We start from the raw sequence: 12,489 nt of genomic DNA, 5'->3' as shown, positions 1-12,489 counted from the left end.
AAAAAAAAAAAAAACCCAGAAATAAAGTATGTATTAATTCATCTTAAACACATTATCTGCTAATAGAAAGGGGAAAAAAACATAGTTTATGAAAAATAACTAGGCCTGAATACAACAAAAGATTGAGTAAGGGAGAATTCACTCTCTCTGCCTGTTTTCAAGCTAGGCATCTGCCTTCAGGCTCGGGCTGGGACTAGAACTTATATTATCAGCTTTCCTGTTTCTCAGGCCCTCGGACTTGGATTGGAACTATACCAATGGCTCTACTGGATCTCCAGCTTGCTGAAGGCAGATCTTGAAATTTCTCAGCCTCCATAATCACATGAGCCAATTCCTTATAATAAATTATTCTATATTTATTCATATATACAAGTGTCCCTCAGTATCCAAGGGGGGATTGATTCTGGAACTCTCTACCCCCATAGATATCAAAATCCATGGATGCTCAAGTGCCTTATATAAAATTGTGTAGTATTTGCAAATAACCTATACACATCATCCCATATATGTCAAATCTAGATTAGTTACAATACCAACTACAATGTAAATAGTTGTTATACTGTATTGCTTAGGTAATAATGACAGGAAAAAAAATCTATATATGTTTAGTACAGACACAACCCTCCCTGTTTTTTCCAAATATTTTAGATCCAGGGTTAGTTTAATCCACAGATACAGAGGACTATATATATTGTATTGATTCTGTTTCTCTGAAGAACTCTAATACAATTAGTATTTTAACTTTTTTTTTTTTTTTTTTGAGACACAGTCTCACTCTGTTACTCAAGCTGAAGTACAGCGGTGCCATCAGGGCTCACTGCAGCCTGAGCACCCAGACTTAAGCAATCCTCCCAACTCAGCTTTCTGAGTAGCTTGACTATAGAGGCGTGCCATCACACCAGGCTAATTTTTTAATTTTTTTGTAGAGACGGGGGTCTAGCTATGTTGCCCACGCTGGTCTCAAACTCCTAACCTCTAGCAATCCTCCCACCTCAGCCTCCCAAAATGCTGAGGTTACAAGTGTGAGCCACCATGCCCAGCTACAATTTGCATTTTAGAAAACTCATATTGGTCATGTGTTAGCTAACAGCTTCCCAATACTTTTAAGATCCAAGGTGACATTAATGAAAGTAGGCTTTTAAAAATATTACAGCATGAAACATAAATGAAGCAACATTTTGCTAATGACTGCTTTTCTCCTTCACAAAATCAGCTTCACTTCCCTGCCACTTTCCATTATCAAACATGGGTAAAAGATCCAAAGTATAAAACAGACAAATAGATTTTAATGTAACACAGTATGAAAAGTTCATTGACATGGCTTCAGATCCCACATTGCAACTAGCCTTTAAGAAACTACCACTTGTAGGCCAGGTACAGTGACTCATGCCTGTAATTCCAGCACTTTGGGAGGCCAAGGCGGGTGGATCACCTGAGGTCAGGAGTTTGACGACCAGCCTGGCCAACATGGTGAAACCCCGTCTCTACTAAAAATACAAAAATAAGCCAGGCATGGTGGCAGGCACCTGTAATCCTAGCTACTCGAGAGACGTAGGCAGGAGAATTAATTAAATCTGAGCAGCAGAGGTTGCAGTGAGCCGATAGCATGCCACTGCACTTCAGCCTGGGCAACAGAGTAAGATTTTGCCTCAAAAAAAAAAAACAAAAAAAAAAAAAAAAAAAAGAAACTACCGCTTGTAGAGTTTGGGTGCAATCACAAAAATATGCACAATTATCTGAAAAAGCTATTAAAATACTCTTCCCTTTTCCAACTATATATCTATGTAAGGAGGAATTTTCTTTACATATTTCAAAACAGCGTATTGTAACAGACTGACTGTAGAAGCAGACATAAGAATCTGTCTCCCATTAAGCCAGAAATTAAAGACATTTGCAGAAATGTAAAACAATGTCACTCTCACTAATTCTTTTGTTTTAGAAAATAATTATTTTTATGAGAAATATATAATTTATGTCAACATGGGAGTTTGTTATTTTTTAAGGAATTAATAAACACTTTCAAAATCCTCAGTTTAATTTCTAATTCTTACAACTATATTGATAGATATAACTCACATAAAGGAAAGCTGTTCAGGATCATTTTTTAAGAGTGAAATGGAGTCCTGAGACAACAAAGTTTGAAGGCACTGCCTTAGGACATCCATGAGACCTAGAAATAGGGAAGGCTTGCCGGGGGCTTGCCCCTACTACTTGCCTTCTACTACCACAGAAGCAGAAGAAACTTGGAGACTGTATCCCTCTTGATTCAGAAATTCAAGATTGCAAAACACAACTTTAAAAACGGGGGGGAAGAGATGGAGATGGAGGGACAAGGGGCTTGAAAGAAGCCAGCAGGGAACGGCCAGGCATACCTAGTAATTATATAAATGTTCGTGTGCATCACACAGTGAAGACAGGGAATCATACAGGGAAGACAGTTGCTATAGCAGGGCAAGGGGCTTTGCAGGGAGGGGCGGCTGTAGAGTAAATCACTCCAGTCAGGGCTGAAGGGAAGTCACAGCAGGGACTCAGTGCAACTTAGTTAGCCGGAGGCTCTACTGAGTCCTGATCAAACCAGGAAAAACCTGTTCACAAGGTATGTAAACCAAAGGTTAGAACCAAGAGCACCCAGTATACCAGAACATCACCCCAGAGCCAAGGGAAAGAAAAGGGACCCTGACTCGTCTCCATAACTGATTCCATGAGCCATCCACATGCATCCACATAGCCAGGGCACCATCTCAAGGAAAGAATCCAAGACGATACCTGAGAACCGAAACATTTGTATGTAAGAGAAACACTAGCCAAAGAAATCAATTCTAGATCAAGCTCAACTTTAAAATCAATTGGGCATTTAGATTCTTTCCTAATAACCAATAAATGAATGCTCATGAAAGGAACTAGGTCAGTCACATAGAAAAATAAACTACATTTTCTTTTCCCACAAAAGTAATAACATACATCAAAATTATAACCCTGCTACATATAACTAAAGTTTCACAGAGAATATGAGCTTGGAAGGGAAGAGGGAAGGCTGGAACTATGAAGGCAGAATGGCATTGCCTTAGTCTTGATTCTGTTACTAATTAAGTGACTTTTCTGAAATGAGGACAGCACCTGGTCTGCCTTACTAAATAAGTGTAGAAAAATAAATCTATAAACTTTTCTTTTTAACTACAGAATGTGAATGCTTTTGAGGCACAATAGAAAATCACATAGATCACAGCCCCTATCCCATAGGCTCTCACAGTTTAGTAAGGAAGACACAAGTAAATCAGCAATGACAGAGTGAGAGCAGGGATACAACGGAGGCAGGCAAAGAGTGCTTTGAGAGTAAAGACGGTGGACATCTACTTTCAATTCTGGGAGGCAGTCTCAGAAAGGTTTCCAAGAAGAGGTGAAACCTCCATATTTGAAGAGTAGGAGTCCTAAAAGGGAGAAAAAAAGGACAGTCCGGGTAATGGGAAGAGCATAAACAAAGGGCAAGGAGGCAGGCGACGCAGCCTGAAGTTGTGAGAGAGGAGTAGATCCGTACGTGCCTTTTAAGCCATTTGACTTTTTTTCTTCAAAAAAAATGTAGTCCTTTAAGGATTTTCAGTCCCAGCTCAAAGAGAAAGACCCCAAGGGCAGCCCTGGGCACACAGGGTTAAACAAAGGGAAGGCCTGAGAAACAGGATGCAGAAAGTGGCAGCGCCGCCAGGTGATTCACGAGGTCCCGCGAGGGGGCATCGGACACTTCAGGACATCAGAGTTTGCTCTTCGGCCTGAATTCCCTGGGGACCTTCTGCGATCCTTCGCGGCTGCCCGCGGGGTAGGGGACGGGTGCACAAAGCTCTGGACAGAAGCAGAGTCTGAGGACGCTATGACTGAAGCCCACTCCCCTCCAGCCCTGCCCGAGCAGCCTGGAGGGAAGATGTCCGTCTACCCCCTCGCACCCCTCCCCGAGTGCCCACCCGGGTCCAAGGCGCCAGGACCCTAGACTCACCACACCCGGGTCCCAGCCTCCGCAGCTACCATGGCAACGGCGCACCGCGCGCGAGGCAGCGCCTCCCCCTGCGCCGCGGTTCCGGCAGCGCGCGAAGGTTGTTCTTGGTGGCAAAGGCGCGGGAAGAGATGAGGGAAAAACAGCCAGGAATTAATCTAGATCATTTCAGTCTCTGGGTGGCGTGTCGGTTTTTCCTTTGTTTCGTAAATTTTCTGTAATGCGGTATTTGTTTTACAGTTTAAAAATAAGTTGTGCATATGGGCTGTTGGCTTGTTTTGTCTTTGACGTTTAAACGAGAGAATTTTTTGGAAATACGAGGTTGCATTCTAAAAACTACAAAAGATTGTATTAATAACCCCTTGCTTAATTTTCTAGTTATTGGACATATTTCTCCCATGGTTTATGGTCATTGTCACCGACAAGGAGCGTTTCAGGCGACCTCCTCACAAGTGCCAACCACTGTAGGAGCAGAAGAAACTTGGAGACTATATCCCTTTTGATTCAGAAATTCAAGATGCAAAACACTATTTTAAAAGAGGGGAAGCGACGGAGTTGGAAGGAGAAAGGGTTGGAAAGAAACCAGCAGAGAAGGGCCAGGCATACCTAGTAATTATATAAATGTTCACATGCATCACACAGTGAAGACAGGGAATTTTTTGTGCTGAAGGCAAGTGTGAAGGAAAATATTCATTTCTTTACTGTTTCTACCAGCAATCCATTAAGGATTAGGTAAATGTTTTAGAGGGCTCTCAACATTTGTGCTGAAGTTTGAATGGCCTAGTTTTGAAATGAATATTTGACCTAAGGCCCAAGCAAAATTTCACCATTGTTATAGTAGGTAGGTAGCCCAGGCATGAGCAGAGCAGGCTCCTCTCTCCCCCACCAGGAATGTCAGGCAACCATCAGGTAATAATCAGTTGTTAACTGTCTCTCTAAAGTAATAATGGGTTGCAGCCAGTGCCAGGAAGAGGCACGCTCCCAATAGATAGAAAACACCTGAAACTGCTTAGCAGCAGCTTCCCCGTAACAGCTCAGGAGTTAGGTGATGTGAGAAACACACTCACCTGTCCAAACCCAAAGAATGGACCTAGAGGCATGAAGGACAGCAAAAGTGAGACTTTTTAATAATGGTTTTTCGAGATCAGGTGTCTGGTGGGCAGGCACACCCAGTGCAGTTTCAACAAGCAGTTTGTCACCTAGTGTGCAAGTCTCTACCCTGGTTCCTCATAGGCTGAGTACTATGGGGTTACAATCTTCCCCAATGCGGCCTAAGTTTTATTATCCCCTTTTAAGGTTACATCTTGTCCCCTTCCCCACTTTAAGTTTTGATTTCCCAATGGCAAAACTTTCTTTTTTTTTCTTTTTGGAGACGGAGTTTCGCTCTTGTTACCCAGGCTGGAGTGCAATGGCGCGATCTCGGCTCACCGCAACCTCCGCCTCCTGGGTTCAGGCAATTCTCCTGCCTCAGCCTCCTGAGTAGCTGGGACTACACGCACGCGCCACCATGCCCAGCTAATGTTTTGTATTTTTAGTAGAGACGGGGTTTCACCATGTTGACCAGGATGGTCTCGATCTCTTGACCTCGTGATCCACCCGCCTCGGCCTCCCAAAGTGCTGGGATTACAGGCTTGAGCCACCGCGCCCGGCCCAAAACTTTCTTTCCATTTATGGATTAGCCACTCCACTCCTACCCTTTTTCTCCCTCCCCTCTGACTTCTGTCAGTCTTATCACTCTTCCCAGACGTCTGTAGTGTGCGGCTTGTCACGTCTGTAAGGGAGCTGCCCGAACTTGCCCTTTTCTTTTTTAAAATCTTTTGGACAAAGCATATTAAAAGAAAATGAGTCTCTGGTTTCAGGTTTTGTCTGATCTCTCATGGCTAGGATGGTTTATTCCTAGACGGGTAAAACCCTAGTAATTAGGAAAGTTCATTTTTAGAAGGCTGTGGAGTCTTAAGTCCTATGAAGAGAAAATGGGCAGGGAGGAAGAAAAGCAGCAACAAACAGAAGAACAATCCTGAAAAATCAATATAGGCCATGTTGTTGCGGTGAAGTCCATATATTAGTAAGCAGGTAAGAAAGTGGCTTATGTATGTAAATAGGTTGCTATTATTTTCCTCTGAAGTTTAAATTGTTTAGCTTCAGTTTGCAGGGCTTTACAAAAGTATAGCTTAGTTTTCAGTGACTCTAAATTAGGAAAAATGGGGAAAAAAGAAGGTAAAAAATTGAAAACATTATTTTGCAGGCTCGTAGCCAAGAAAAATTAGAATTCAGGCTGGGAACAGTGGCTCATGTCTGTAATCCCAGCACTTTGGGAAGCCGAAACCATGTGGATCACCTTTAGCAAGACTTTGTGTCCATTTTTGACCCAGGAGTCAAAGCCCTGTAACTTAATGTTACAAGTACTTTAAAAGCACATACAGAAAGATACACGGATGTAATAACCTTAATTCTTTTTTTAAAAAAGGCCTGGCTCAGTGGCTCATGCCTGTAATCCCAGCACTTTGGGAGGCCGAGGAGGGCGGATCACGAGGTCAAGAGATGGAGACCATCCTGGCCAAGATAGTGAAACCCCGTATCTACTAAAAGTACAAAAAATTAGCTGGGCGTGGTGGTACATGCCTGTAGTCCCAGCTACTGGGGAGGCTGAAGCAGGATAATTGCTTGAAACCAGAAAATGGAAGTTGCAGTGAGCCGGGATAGCACCACTGAACTCCGGCCTGGCGATAGAGCAAGACTCTGTGTCAAAAAAAAAATTAGTATCAGTTTTTTTCCTAAGCAAACCAAAACTTAATAACAATGGCATAGGAATTTTTTTATTAAACATAAAATCTATTAGGCCAGTTACCAAAAGGCAAAAGAAAAGACCTTCTGCAGTGTACAGAATACTATGTTGGAAGAAAACATTTCCTTTAGACCTTCAAGAAAATATTGTTAGCATCAGGCCACAAAAAACAGAACTTTGGGGAAAAAAACCTATATGAGCTGAAAATGAGTTGAAAGAGAGCTTTATTATTTCACACCTTTTAAAGAGGGAGAAAAAAACAAAAATGGCAAGATACAATAAAAGTTGAATTTTGAGTTTAAAAAAAAATTAGAATCTTTTATAATTTATTAAGAGTAAATCAATCCCTTAAGAAAAATTTACTGTTCAAATCAACTCATTAGTGTATGTGTTTTTTATATCGAACCCAATCCCTAGAAAGACCATTATAATTTCCCTTTAATTATAAACAACTTGATAACATAAAAAATTTTTTTGAATAGTATTCAATTTATTTCTTTTTTTGAAATATGTATTTTATTGCATTTTAGGTTTTGGGGTACATGTGAAGATTGTTGCATAGGTACATACATGGCAATGTGGTTTGCTGTCATCCTCCCCATCACCTATATCTGACATTTCTCCCCATGTTACCCCTCCCCAACCCCCACCCCTCAATGTCTCTCCCCTAGTTTCCCCCCACAGACACCAGTGTGTGATGCTCCTCTCACCGTGTCCATGTGTTCTCATTGTTCAACACCCGCCTACGAGAGAGAACATGCGGTGTTTGATTTTCTGTTCTTGTGTCAGTTTGCTGAGAATGATGGTTTCCAGGTTCATCCATGTCCCTACAAAGGACACAAACTCATAGCTTTTTATGGCTGCATAGTATTCCATGGTGTATATATGCCACATTTTCCCTGTCCAGTCTATCGTCGATGGGCATTTGGGTTGGTTCCAGGTCTTTGCTATTGTAAACAGTGCTGCAATGAACATTCGTGTGCACATATCCTTATAGCAGAACGATTTATAATCCCTTGGATATGTACCCAGTAATGGGATTGCTGGGTCAAATGGAATTTCTATGTCTAGGTCCTTGAGGAATCGCCACACTATCTTCAACCAATGGTTGAACTAATTTACACTCCCACCAACAGTGTAAAAGTGTTCCTATTTCTCCTCATCCTCTCCAGCGTCTGTTGTCTTCAGATTTTTTAATGATCGCCATTCTAACTGGCGTGAGATGGTATCTCAATGTAGTTTTGATTTGCATTTCTCTAATGACCAGTGATGATGAGCATTTTTTCATATGTTTGTTGGCCTCATAGATGTCTTCTTTTAAAAAGTCTCTGTTCATATCTTTTGCCCACTTTTTGATGGGATTGTTTTTATCTTGTATATTTGTTTTAGTTCTTTGTAGATTCTGGATATTAGCCCCTTGTCAGATGGGTAGCTTGCAAAAATTTTTTCCCATTCTGTTGGTTGCCAGTTCATTCTAATAGTGGTTTCTTTTGCTGTGCAGAAGCTCTTAAGTTTAATTAGATACCATTTGTCTATTTTGGCTTTTGTTGCCATTGCTTTTGGTGTTTTAGTCATGAAGTCCTTGCCTATGCCTATGTCCTGAATGGTATTGCTTAGGTTTTTGTCCAGTGTTTTTATGGTGTTAGGTCTTATGTTTAAATCTTTAATCCATCTGGAGTTAATTTTAGTGTAAGGGGTAAGGAAGGGGTCCAGTTTCTGCTTTCTGCACATGGCTAACCAGTTTTCCCAACACCATTTATTAGACAGGGAATCCTTTCCCCATTGCTTGTTTTTGTCCGGTTTGTCAAAGATCAGATGGTTGTAGATGTGTGGCGTTACTTCTGAGGCGTTTGTTCTGTTCTATTGGTCTATATCTCTGTTTTGGTACCAGTATCATGCTGTTTTTATTACTGTAGCCTTGTTGTATCATTTGAAGTCAGGTAGTGTGATGCCTCCAGCTTTGTTCTTTTTGCATAGGATTGTCTTTGCTATGCAGGCTCTTTTTGGTTTCATGTGAAGTTTAAGGTGTTTTTTTCCAGGTCTGTGAAGAAGGTCAATTGTAGTTTGATGGGAATAGCCTTGAATCTATAAATTACTTTGGGCAGTATGGCCACTTTCACAATATTGATTCTTCCTAACCATGAGCATGGAATGTTTTTCCATGTGTTTGTGTCCTCTCTTATTTCATTGAGCAGTGGTTTGCAGTTCTCCTTGAAAATGTCTTTCATGTCCTTTGATAGTTGTATCCTAGGTATTTTATTCTATGTGTAGCAATTGTGAATGGCATTTCGTTCTTAATTTGGCTCTCTTTAAATCTGTTTTTGGTATACAGGAATGCTTGTGATTTTTGCACACTGATGTTGTATCCTGAGACTTTGCTGGAGTTGCTTATCAGCTTAAGGGGAATTTGGGCTGAGACGATGGGGTCTTCTAAATATACAACCATGTCATCTTCAAATAGAGACAATATGACTTCCTCTTTTCCTAATTGAATACCCTTTATTTGTTTTTTGCCTGATTTCTCTGGCTAGAACTTCTAATACTATGTTGAATAGGAATGGTGAGAGAGAGCACCCTTGTCTAGCGCAAGTTTTCAAATGGAATGCTTCCAGTTTTTGCCCATTCAGTATGATATTGGCTGTTGGTTTGTCATAAATAGCTTTTATTATTTTGAGATATGTCCCATCAACACCTAGTTTATTGAGAGTTTTTAGCATAAAGGCTGTTGAATTTTGTCAAAGGCTTTCTCTGCATCAGCAGTGAAAGTTTTAACAATTGCACTTTAATTTTCCCAAAGAGTATCTTTCTACCACAGGTGTTGATATTCTCATTGCTAACCTGCAAGCAGGTGGTCCAACACCAAATTCCCATTATAATGACTGCTTTCTTGTACCACTCCTGACACCAGTTGTTGCAGTTGGACTCCTCAGAAAGCATATTCTGAGAAGGAATTTAGTATGCAGGAAATTTATTAAAGAGTGTTTAATTTTATTAAAATAAAAATAATATTAAGTAAGTAATAAAATTTTATTTAAATAAAAATAGAGGGCCTGGCGTGGGGCTCACACCTGTAATTCCAGCACTTTGGGAGCCTAAGTGGGTGGATCACTTGAGCTCATGAGTTCGAAACCAGCCTGGGCAACTTGGTGAAACTCCGTCTTTACAGCAAAAAAAAAAATACAAAAATTGGGCAGGTGTGGTGGCATGACCTGTATTCTCAGCTATTTGTGGGGCAAAAGCAGGAGAATCACTTGACCTCCGGAGATTGAGGCTGCAGCGAGCCATGTTTGCACCATTGCACTTTAGCCTAGGTGACAAAGGGAGATTGAAAGCAGGAAGGAAGGAAGGAAGGAAGGAGAAAGATTTTGCTTAAGTGATTTTTATAAATTATGAAGAAGATTTAATAAATAAAAATATAAAGCTCAATACTTTCAAAATCTGGCTGCCATCCCTAACCTTTCTACCCTTATCTCTCCTTTCCCCTATAGAAAACATTTTTATTAACTCTCCATTTATTGTTCAATTTATTTATAAATGTATATATGGAAAATTTTAAACTATAAATAAATACATATACACTTATATACACTCACATTATATTTCTACCCCTTTCTTAATCAAAGTTAGCATGCTATAAACACTGTTCACTTGGTTTTCATTACTTAACAATATGCCTGAAGAGTATGCCATTAAGAGATCTTCCTTGTTTCTTTTTTATTTTTATTTTTTGAGACCAAGTCTCTGTCATCCAGGCTGGAGCACAGTGGAGCAATCTCAGCTCACTACAACCTCTTCCTCCCAGATTCAAGTAATTTTCATGCCTCAGCCTCCCGAGTAGCTGGGATTACAGGCACTTGCCACCATGCACAGCTAATTTTTGTGTTTTTAATAGAGACGGGGGTTTCACAATGTTGGCCAGGCTGGTCTCAAACTCCTGACCTCAGGTGATCTGCTCATCTTGGCCTCCCAAAGTGCTGGGATTACATGAACCACCACACCCAACCTCTCCACTTTAAAGAAATTCACCCATATCTTCTTATATTATTTTCACACTTTCATTATTACCTTAAGATTTCAAATACATTTGATTGGTGAGGGGTATAAAGAACCAGACTTCTTACTCCAACTTGTAGCAAATACAAAGGACCATCCCAGGCTCAGATCTTCCCATAGGGTCTTCAGAGGACTTTGCTGAGACTGCAGTGAAGTCTAACTGATTATATAAAGAAATCCAATTTCATATGTTTCCATGGTTGTATCAGCATCATTTATTAAACAGTCCCTATTGCCCCACTGATCTGAGATCACATATTACATTTCCATATGTTCTAAGGTCTATTTCTGGATTTCTTACCCTGCTGCATTTATCTGTTTACATGCCCAAACCATAGTTTTAATTATAGAGGTTTTAGAACATGTTTTAATGATATCTCTTAGGGTTAACCCTCCTTTCAGCTGTTTCTATTTTTAGTGTATTTCTGGTTATTCTCATTTGTCTTTTCTTCCATATTAACTTTATAATCAACGTATCTAGTTCTGTAAAACCTCTGATGTTGATTTTACTTGTTGCTATGGTTTGACTAATGGATGGTATCCTCTACAAATTTCATGTTGAAATGTAATCCTAAATGTGACATTAATACTTATGGCTTTGGGGAGGTAATTAAGTCATGAAGGCTCCACCCTCACAAATGCAATTAGCTCCCTTATGGCTCAGGTTTGAAGGAACGTTCTCTTACCTTTCTGCCACGTGTGGAAACAGCATTCATCTCCTCCACAGGAGGCAGCAGCAGGACAACATCTTGGAAGCACAGAGCAGCCTTTGTCAGACACTGACAAAGCTAGTGCCTCGATCTGGGGCCTCCCAGCCTCCAGAACTATAGGAAAATAAATTCTGTTCTTTGTAAATTACCTATTCTAAGGTATTTTGCTATAGAAACACAAACAAACAAAGACACTGGATTGCATTAAATTTATAAATTATGGGGTACTGCTATCTTTATAAAATTGAGCCAACTTATCCAATAACATGGAATGACTTTCTATCTGTTCAAATCTACTTTTGCTTATTTCAGGAATGTTTTATAGTTTTCCACCTAGAGGTTTCATATAACTAATAACTCTTTATTAGTTATATGAAATTTACCAACCAAATGGAGAGCAAAAATAAATAAATAGAAAGTAGGAGTTGCAATTTTTGCTGATAAAATAGACTTCAAAGCAACAAAGATCATAAGAAGCAAAAAAGGATATTACATAAAAGGATCAATGTAACAAGAAGAGCTAAAGATCCCAAATATATATGCACCCAATACAAAAATACCCAGATATATAAGACTTATAAAGAGACTTGGACTCCCACACAATAATAGTGGGAGACTTACAGATCAATGAGACAGAAAGTTAACATCGATATTCAGGACTTGAACTCAATCCGGAACAAGTAGACTTAATTAACATTCATAGAACTCTCCACTTTAAATACACAAAACATACACTCTTATCAGTACTACATCACACGTATTTACAGGTTTAAATGAAATATTGGTTGGCTGCTTGTTAATTATTTTCTTCCTGTCTCTATTATTAAACATAATTACAGGCAGACCCATTTTTAGACTGCATTTTAACCCGGGCAATAAAGCAACACCCCTGTTCTCTCTCCCTCTTCCTCTTCCTCTTTCTTCCTTTCCTTTATTCTTTTTTTTTCTTTTTTTTTTTT

The 12,489-nt window shown here is 39.9% G+C and overlaps 1 protein-coding gene across 3 annotated transcripts in view; it reads right to left on the bottom strand.

The window, feature by feature from the left end:
- Positions 1–12,489, bottom strand: part of ANKRD45 (ankyrin repeat domain 45) — a 64,167-nt gene that overhangs the window by 45,422 nt on the left and 6,256 nt on the right. Inside the window, exons 1-2 of one of the 3 annotated variants that reach the window (XM_037739078.1) lie at positions 10,833–10,871; positions 3,986–4,088 (exon numbers count right to left, since the gene is read on the bottom strand). The exons of 1 other annotated variant lie outside the window; for it this stretch is intronic. The gene's annotated coding sequence lies outside the window, so the exon portion shown is untranslated. Of the gene's footprint in view, positions 1–3,985; positions 4,089–10,832; positions 10,872–12,489 lie in introns of those variants that run through there. One more of the 3 variants, XM_017529973.2, reaches the window with a different exon arrangement.

Source organism: Cebus imitator, unplaced genomic scaffold (genome assembly GCF_001604975.1).
Source record: "Cebus imitator isolate Cc_AM_T3 unplaced genomic scaffold, Cebus_imitator-1.0 Scaffold62, whole genome shotgun sequence".
Taxonomy (NCBI): Eukaryota; Metazoa; Chordata; class Mammalia; order Primates; family Cebidae; genus Cebus; species Cebus imitator.
Note: the sequence above shows the minus strand (reverse complement) of the source record. Positions and strands in the feature narration are given on the sequence as shown.